Raw genomic sequence first — 9,588 nt, 5'->3', positions numbered from 1 at the left:
CATATGTCCTCAGGGAAATGCAAATTAAAACAATGGGGTGCCACTATACACTTATCAAAATGGCCAAAATCCAGGACCCTGACAATACCAAATGCTGACAAGGATGTGGGGCAACAGGAACTTTAATTCATTGCTGGTGGGAATGCAAAATGTTAGAGCCACGTTGGAGGACAGTTTGACAATTTCTTGCAAAACTAAACATGCTCTTACCATACGATCTAGTAATTGTGTTCCTTGGTATTTATGCAAAGGAATTGAAAATGTATGTCCACACAAAACATGCCCAAGAATGTTTATAGCAGCGTTGTTCATGATAGGCAAAACTTGGAAGCAGCCAAGATGTCCTTCAGTACATGAATGAATACATAAACTATGGTACATTCGGACAATGAAATATTCAGTAAGGAAAATAAAAGAGCTATCAAGCTACCAAAAAGGAAGAAGAACAGAAGACCATTAAGTGCATATTGGTGAGTAAAAGAAGTCAATCTGGAAAAGGCTACATACTGTATAATTCCATCTATATAACATCCCTGAAAATGCTAATCTATGGAAACAGCAAAGATTAGTGGTTGCCAGGGGCTTAGGGGGAGGGAAAAAGGGAAGAATAAGTGATGTTCAGTGGATTTTAAGAGGGAAGAATAAGTGACGTTCAGTGGATTTTTAAGGCAGTGAGACTATTCTGTATGATATAGTAATGGTGGATACATGTTGTTATACATTTGTTAAAACCCATAGACTATACAGCACAAAAAGTGAACCGTAATATAAACTATGGTCTTTAGTTAATAATAATTTATCAACATTGGCTCATCAATTGTAACAAATATACCACACTAATGCAAGATGTTAATAATAGAGAAATTGGAGGAGGGAGAAGGAAGGAGTATACTGAAACTCTACTTTCCACTCAATTTTTCTATAAACCTAAAACTGTTCCAAAAGTTTTCTATTAAATTTAAAATATAAGAATGTTAAATATGCTTATGGTAAGGTCTCAGAAGGAAATTAATGACATGCAGTTAGAAACTGAAGGAATGGTGATCTTGTTATAAAATGGGAGAGACTTGGCTGAATTGTATTCTACAGTTGGGTGGAAAACAGAATTTGTACATGATGAACTTGAATATTTAGCTGAGAATACTTCCACGTAAAATGTGGAATGTGCAACCTGGTTAGTTATTGCTGCTTATGGTGAAATGCATGAGGAAAGAAATAAACTGAGGAAGGAACTATTCATCAAAAGGAACCAGCACTCATGATTTGGAAAACTTTTAGCCATACCTTATACAAATGAGACTTTCAATACATATTGAGGACACAGAAAGATGTAATTTCTGTCTTCAGCGACTTCTCTATCTCTATGTTGCCCAAAGTGGCCTCCAACTCCTGACCTCAAGCAATCCTCCCACCTCAGCCTCCCTAAATGATGGGGTTACAATCCATAAGCCACTGAACCCAGCCCTCAGAAACCTTTTGTGCTTAAAAAAACACCTCAGCAAAATACAAAGCAACTAGTGATATATTTGAACTAAAATTACTAATAAATTGTTGGCTTGTTTGTTTTACTGTAACAATGACTAGGGACTGGCCACAGCTGCAATCTTATTTGTTTTACTGGGCTGAAAACAAAAACATGGTAGAGAGTCAGGATTTAGTTGCAGGAAACAAAAACTAGTCCAGTTTCTACTTTAGCCCTGAATTGGAAACAAATCAAATGTCCTTCTATACTTAAAAAGGCAAATTGTCTATTTTTCTTCAAATACAAGGAATACCAAAGAAAATAAATTTTTTTCTACAAAGAAAAAAAAATAGCTAGGCATGGTGGTGCATGCTTCTATTCCTAGCTACTCTGGAGGCTGAGGCAGAAGGATGGCTTATGCCCAAGAGTTCAGGTTACAGTAAGCTATGATGGTGCCACTGCACTACAGTCTGTGTGACAGAGTAAGACCCTGATTCTAAATTTTTAAAAAATTTTTAAAACAGATTTTTGGTATTTCTGTGGTATCTAACTGTATTCAAAGCTGGAGTTGCAAATGATTTCAGCAAAGAAATATGTATAAAGAAATGCTTGACAAAAATATGTCCACCAAATAAAAAGGATGTGATATGCATGAACTATGAACAACAATCTATAACACAACTTATATCTGTATGGACACCTCGCTACCCCATCAAACTGCTTCATGTCTATCCCCTCAAATTATGGTCTTCCATAAAACTAGTGAATTTCTTTTAGTCTTCTTTTGACCCTGTAGGGGTGACAGAATCTTTTTTCTCCGCTCTGGAGTTTGGTTATCTGAGTCTGAGAAATAAAGCTGCCAGTAGACAAATTAACAGAAGCAGAGGCATACACATTTATTATGCACATATGCACAGGGGTCCCAGAAAGTGTAAGTGAGACTCAAAGAAGGGGCAGATGATTGAAGCTTAAATAGGTCTTGGAGCTACATAAAGAAATAGGGGCTTGAAGGCTCCTGGAAGGTGATGGCGAGAAGTAATGTGAGGGTGAGGGCAGGAACTACTCTGGGAACAAAGCTTGTCTTATTACACAGATAAAGTCTCTTAAGTAGCAGCCCTCAGAATAGGTGGTGAAGAAAAGAATTGAAGTCTGGCTCGGCGAGATGTCCTGGGCATGGAGACCTTTAGTTTTCTCTCCTGGGATCTGAGTTAATCTTCTCTGGTTTAGTACAGATTCCAGGAGAGGGTTCATGACAATCTCTTTCCTTCTGGAGGAACTTCCCTGAGTCAAATAAGGGAAACTTCAGTGAAAGCCCCTCCCTGCCATCCCGGAATGAAAGAGGATCAGGAGGCAGTGGGGCTGCGGAAGGTCAGAGAGACTTTGGTTCTGAGGTTCTGAGCTTTCAAAGTACTCAGCACTTCCAAGAGCCATATTTTGGGGTATCGTTTTCTGAGCCCTAACAAGGCTCCTCAGAAAATCTCTGTCTTTTCCATCCCGGTCTTCCTTCCTTTCTTCTCTTCCTCTTCCTCCTCTTCTTTCTCCTTCATCCTCTTATTTCTACCTCCTGTCCCTCCTTCCTTTCTTCTCCCTTCTGGTCACTTTCTTCTCTCCCTTTTCCTCCTTGTCCCTCTTCCTCATTTATCTACTTAGTCGACATGGTTTCTTAGCTTGCGATTGTTTCCCTCTTTTCTTAGATTAGTATATGGTTCCAAGAAGTAGACGAAAGCCAGTTACAATAATCTGTGCACCCGAAGGGCCCAGGAAAACTCCAGGACCGGCAGCTTTAGACTTCAATACCGAAGCACAAGAGAAAAAGAAAACATACTGCGTGGGTTAGATTTTGAGAGAAGGAGCGTCTGCCTTGGCCAAAAATCAAAGTAGGATCTTCCTTTTTGATAGGTAACCCGGTTCCATGGGAACTCGTGAACCATCTATAAATTTCTTTCTTAATCCAACTGGAGCGTGGAAGCGCATTGTGAAATGCAAAATGCCGTGCAAACGCGACCGGGTAGATACTTCCTTGGGTTGGTGTGAGCCTAGAGACTTAGGGACCTCATCAGAGCACGAAAGTGCAAGTAGGGTTTTCTGCATCATTTTCTGGCCCTCCAGTTCAGACACAAATCAGAAGTTAGTGCCTTCTTGAAAGCCATTAGCATTCATCAAGGAGCCTCAGCGCGAGGAAGTTTCAAACAAAAGCTAAATGTGTCAGGCCTAGATTTAGGGTGAGGGTCTGATTCCACTTCCTTGCGGGGTCGGTTTGGGTCTAGGTGAGAGAGGTACAGTGGTCTCTAGTTTTCCGGAAACGGTACTGCTGCTGATAGGGCAAGGACTCCTTGCGGCGGCCCCAGAGAGGCTGGCTTGCCTTATCCAACTTGCACTTCACCTCAGAGTTTCTAATGTACTCGCAGACTCCAGTTTCTTGCGCAGGAAACCATTTTTACCGTTTTTTGTTCATTTGGCCCTTTATGTAATTTCTGTTTAAAGACTTGAAGGGAGCTGCCGCCATTCATGTAGTCGTGGCCGAGTGGTTAAGGCGATGGACTAGAAATCCATTGGGGTCTCCCCGCGCAGGTTCGAATCCTGCCGACTACGGGATGTTTTAGTGAGGAGAGTGCAGCGAGGAAGTACGATCTCACATTTGCTTTACAGTTTGGGAGTGAGAGAACTCCTGATAAAGCTTTTGCGAGCCTCTTAACGCCGCCTGAACTTTTGCCAACTATGGGATGTTTTACTCAGAACAGTTCAGCGAGGAAATACGATGTCATATTTGCTTTGAGTCTGGGCGAGGAAACTCGTGATAAAGCTTCTGCGCGCCACTTAACGCATCCTGAACTTTAAAAATACATCTGCAGATTCTTAATCTATTTTACCTCAGCGGAGTGCAGGTATTGGTCCCACCTCCGCTTTTCCTGTCTTTGAAACCAACGGACGCACCTTTCAAAATTTGCAGCTTCTATGTTCTCTAGAGCTCAAACCATGGTTGAACATAGACGGAAACCAGTGCGCCACAAAGGAGGCTAGCGAGAGTTCTTTTTCAAAAGGGCCTCACAAAGCGTCCGAGGAATGAAGGAGGAACTGAAGAGGACTCGCAGCTGGGCGCAGACATGTTCGCTGAATTGCCTTGCGTATACTTGGTAGGGGGAACGTGTGACTACAGAGCAAAGAAATAAGAGAAAATAGTGAGTAACTTCACATGGATTTCCTAAGAACAGTTTTGCACGTCAGTTCCTCGTTAGTATAGTGGTGAGTATCCCCGCCTGTCACGCGGGAGACCGGGGTTCGATTCCCCGACGGGGAGGAGGCTTAAATTTTTACAAAAACACTTCTGGTAAACACAGTCTCTAGTCTTCTGGGTAAATGTTGGGTTCCCTCTGTCTTTATCAGAGTTCCTTCAAACCAACGAAATACTGATCGCAAGAACCGTAAGCTGTAGAAGTCATGAAGTTCTGCAATAGCAAGAAAATCTCCACTCTCCACTGTAATCTCCACCACAGTGGAGAAACCGGGTGGATGTCATCTTAACCGAGTGATTAAATCAATATTGAGACGAATCTACATTATGTACCTCTTTTATAGGATGTGCTCATGAGAGCACAACATCACTTTTGTGGTGGTATTGTCAAAAATATGTAATCTGAATCAGAAAACATCAGACAAACCCAGACTGAGGGAGATTTTCACAAAATAACTGACTTGTACGCCTCAAAAACTGCAATTACTTTTGCATCAACCTAGTAACAGGCAAATGGGGAGGAAAAATAAATAAATAAATAAAATAAAGTTACTGAACACAAAGAAAGGCTGACTAAATAGTCCACATTATAGAAGATCTTAAAGATATGATAGCGCCGGGCGCGGTGGCTCAAGCCTGTAATCCCAGCACTTTGGGAGGCCGAGACGGGCGGATCACGAGGTCAGGAGATCGAGACCATCCTGGCTAACACGGTGAAACCCCGTCTCTACTAAAAAAAATACAAAAAACTAGCCCGGCGTGGTGGCGGGCGCCTGTAGTTCCAGCTACTTGGGAGGCTGAGGCAGGAGAATGGCGTGAATCCGGGAGGCGGAGCTTGCAGTGAGCTGAGATCCGGCCACTGCACTCCAGCCTGGGAGACAGAGCGAGACTCCGTCTCAAAAAAAAAAAAAAAAAAAAAAGATATGATAGCAACATATGATGTGGAATTTTTTTCTTGCTATTAAAGGACATTATTGAAATAATTGGTGAAATCTGAATAAAGTCGATAGATTTTATGACATTATTTTATGAATGTTAATTCCTGATTGTATTAATTGCTCTATGGTTATAGAACAAAATGTCTTTGTTTTAAGACAATTCACACCTATTTACAAAATACATATTTAAGGGTAAGGGGAGGTATGTGTCTTCAAACTGACTGTCAAATACTTAAGAAATATACATGTTTGTATATATATGAGAGAGAGAAGGAAAAGAAAATATAGGAATATGCTTAATGTGCTAACATTGAGGCGATTGGGGTGAAGGGTGCTCAGGAATCCTCTGTATCATTCATATACTGTGTCTGTCAGTCTAAAATAATTTCAGAATGGAAAGTTAAAAGAAGAAAAACCTAACAAAACTATAAATTAAAATACACTAATTAAGATTTAAAAGGTCAAATATACAATTTTGAACAATGCATATGACAGAGTGATGACTATATTAATGAATAGGAATTTAGAACTGATGAAGGAGTGGGATTCAAAATGTTATGAGTGAACAAGGAAATTCATAACATGTGACAAAAGCTAAATAAAGAGTGAATGCCTAAGACGACATTGTTTTGTAATTATTACATTTTGGAATATGAAAACAGTACTAAAATTCAAAACAGCAACAACAATATAAGATGGAAAGGTATGGCCAAATCCAAATCATGCTAAGCTCCCTTATAATAAGGTAGGAATTAGAAGTGTACCCAGTATATACCCTCGACCAATGCTGAATGGATGAATATGAAAAGCAATATTTTTGTGAGCCATAGTCAAAGCCAACAACATTGCTTCTTTAATGAAGGAATACTCATCCAGCATATAACAGTATATCTGATTTTGTTTTAAAAATAATTATTGGCCGGGCGCAGTGGCTCATGCCTGTAATCCAAGCACTTTGGGAGGCTGAGGCGGGTGGATCACCTGAGGTCAGGAGTTTGAGTCCAGCCTGGCCAACCTGGTGAAACTCCGTCTCTACTAAAAATACAAAAATTAACTGGGCGTGGTGGTAGGCACCTGTAATCCCAGCTACTCAGAGGCTGAGACAGGAGAATCACTTGAACCCGGGAGGTGGAGGTTGCAGTGAGCCGAGATCGCAGCATTGCACTCCAGCCTGGGTGACAGAGTGAGACTCTGTCTCAAAAAAAAAAAAAAAAAAGAAAGAACAATAATTATTAACATTTTGTCACAAAATTTTGGCCATCAAATTTAAAAGTTAATATCATTGTGCAGCACTTTCAGCCAATAGATTCTTTTTTTTATTAACACTATTGCACAGTAGAGTGATTGATGCCCTATCCTTTTCACCTAACATTGAATCTCATTTGTCTCTGTTACTGCCTTTTTAATCTATTACTTCTTTTTTAATCTAGAAGAAAAATGATTCATTGTTGATGAGATCTATAAAGCAACTAGTTTTTTTTGTTTGTTTCTGGGTTTTTTTTTTTTTTCTTTGAGACAGAGTCTCGCTCTGTCGCCCAGGCTGCTGTCACCCAGGCTGGAGAGCAATGGCGCAATCTTGGGTCACCACAACCTCCGCCTACCAGATTCAAGTCATTCTCCTGGCTCAGCCTCCCGAGTGGCTGGGATTACAGGTGCATCTTTTGAGTAGACACAGGGTTTCACCATGTTGACCAGGCTGGTCTTGAAGTCCTGACCTCGTGATCCACCCGCCTCGGCCTCCCAAAGTGCTGGGATTGCAGGTGTGGGCCACCACGCCCAACTTAAAGCAACTGTTTGAAGGCACTGATGAGCTGTCAACCCAGGCAAGGCTTCACAAACTACAATCCTTGAAAGAAGGGAAGCACATGATATGAGTTTGCACATTCGAAAGTGCTTTCCTCCCAATGGTGTGTTCTGTATTGCACCATTGTGGAATGGATCTCATGTGGAAAGAGGCAGTTGTACTGCATTAAGGAGACACTGGTCCGAGTTTGGGGCTACCAAAGTGCATAGAAGTTGATGGTCAAAATTCAAGTGATGAGGGAACCACAGAGAAAGATCTCAAATTTGTATTATAAATTCTCTTTATATTACTGGCTAATTCCTAAGTTGTACCTCCACAGGAAGATGTTCCAATACAGGAAAGAGCAACTGTAGGGCTAATGATCTATAGAGTCCATGTGAAAATGGACTAATATACTGGTCTATTACACTGGGTCCTCTTTCAAGGGCAGTGAAAGCTCCCCCTCAGTGCAATACTGACATTATTTTTAATCCTCTGGGAAGGCCCTCTATTTCGGCAGAACAATTCAGCTTCAACATCTGTACAGGGTGTAGTAGATTGGCAGTAACCATTCATTTCCATCTCCTTCAAGTGAGCCTTCCTGAACTAGAGGTTAGAAAGAACAACATTTCCCCAACTCTTGCAGTTAGGGTTCTGGGTGTGATTTACGCTTTGCCTCAGGATTTTCAAATATGGAAATAAGGAGACTTCTGTTTCTGTTATTCTGTGCTCACAAGCATTGTCATGGACTCATTGGGGTTTTCTGCAGAGGAATGCAACATAAGGAGCATCACTTTGCTCGTTCACATCTGGGAGGCATGCTGTGCTCTGCAACACGTGATTCTCAAAGTATGGTTCCCAGACCAGCAGCAACAGAATTTGGCAATTTGTTTAGAAATGTAAATTGCTTTCTGATTGTTCTGTGTTTTCTTTGAGCCTGTATTTGTCTATTTGGCATCCATTGATCCATTTGGCATCATTGATCAGAGGGGTCAAACTATAGCCAAAGTTATTTACATCTCCCGCTATCCAGAGCCCATACTTTGAATGACCTCCTTTACCTAACTCTCACACACTAAGCCAGTATTTCCCCTGGGGTAAATCATCCAAGGGCCAAATATCAGACAACCAGGGACAGCCTCTATATCCAAACCTGCCAGAATTATTCAAACTAGCCAATTCTAAACTGTTTACCCTGATCCGCCCTGCCTTTCCCATGGAAACCCCAATAAAGACTTTAATTTATGCCTTCCTTTTCACTCCTTTCAGCCTCCTAGGTGACACCGGTACTTCTCAATGTGGCCCTGCATGGTGTGCTGCGCTTCTCACGTCTAGGGAAACTGTGAATAACATTATAATTTTCTTTCAATGGCATTGACCTTTCTGTGTCTTCACTCCATCATCTTTATAAATTAAGGCCTGGGCATAAATCACTGACAGACTTGCCTGAAATGAACAATTCTAGTGGAAGCATCTTGATTTTCTACTTTCTTGATTGTGGGAACAACAACAGCCTCGATGGAGACTATTTCCTTGAGGTTATTTTGGGAACAATTCCTGCAGAATCAAATTGGAACTGATACCTTCCTCCATCCCTCTCTTCTAACATTTTGTAAGCCTCTATATTCTTTATTAATCCCCTTTTATTTAAAATAGCTTGAGAGGTTTTGATTCTTAGGCACATTTTTTTTAAATTTAATTTGGCCAGGTACCATGGCTCATGCTTATAATCTCAGCACTTAGGGAGGCTGAGGCGGATGGATCACCTGAGGTCAGGAATTTGAGACCAGCCTGGCCAATATGGCGAAACCTCGTCTCTACTAAAAATACAAAGATTAGCTGGGCCTGGTGGTGTGTGCCTGTAATCCCAGTTACTTGTAGGGCTGAGGCAGAAGAATCCTTTGAAGCTAGGAGGCGGAGACCGCGCCATTGCACTCTAGCCTGGGCAACAGAGTGAGATTCCATCTCAAAAATAAATAAATAAATAAATAAATTTAATTAAGTTTTTTTTGTAGAGACGGGGGTCTTGCTTCGTTGCCCAGGCTGTTGCCCAGGTTGGTCTTGGATGCCTGGCCTCAGGTGATCCTCCCACCTTGGCCTGCCAAAGTGCTGGGATTACATATGTAAGCCACCACACCTTGCCTAAGTAAATTTTTAATTGACCTATAACACA

At 41.3% G+C, this 9,588-nt stretch overlaps 2 non-coding genes across 2 annotated transcripts; both read left to right on the top strand.

Moving 5' to 3' along the window:
- The first annotated feature begins 3,972 nt into the window (after positions 1-3,972).
- TRNAS-AGA lies at positions 3,973-4,054 on the top strand. The gene has a single exon. It is a non-coding gene; the product is annotated as a tRNA-Ser (tRNA).
- Positions 4,055-4,688: 634 nt separating this feature from the next.
- On the top strand, positions 4,689-4,760 carry TRNAD-GUC. Its single transcript has one exon. It is a non-coding gene; the product is annotated as a tRNA-Asp (tRNA).
- The last annotated feature ends 4,828 nt before the right edge of the window (positions 4,761-9,588 follow it).

This window comes from Colobus angolensis, unplaced genomic scaffold (genome assembly GCF_000951035.1).
Source record: "Colobus angolensis palliatus isolate OR3802 unplaced genomic scaffold, Cang.pa_1.0 Scaffold237, whole genome shotgun sequence".
In the NCBI taxonomy this organism is placed as follows: Eukaryota; Metazoa; Chordata; class Mammalia; order Primates; family Cercopithecidae; genus Colobus; species Colobus angolensis.
The sequence above is the reverse complement of the archived record's forward strand: the minus strand, read 5'-3'. Positions and strand labels throughout refer to the sequence as shown.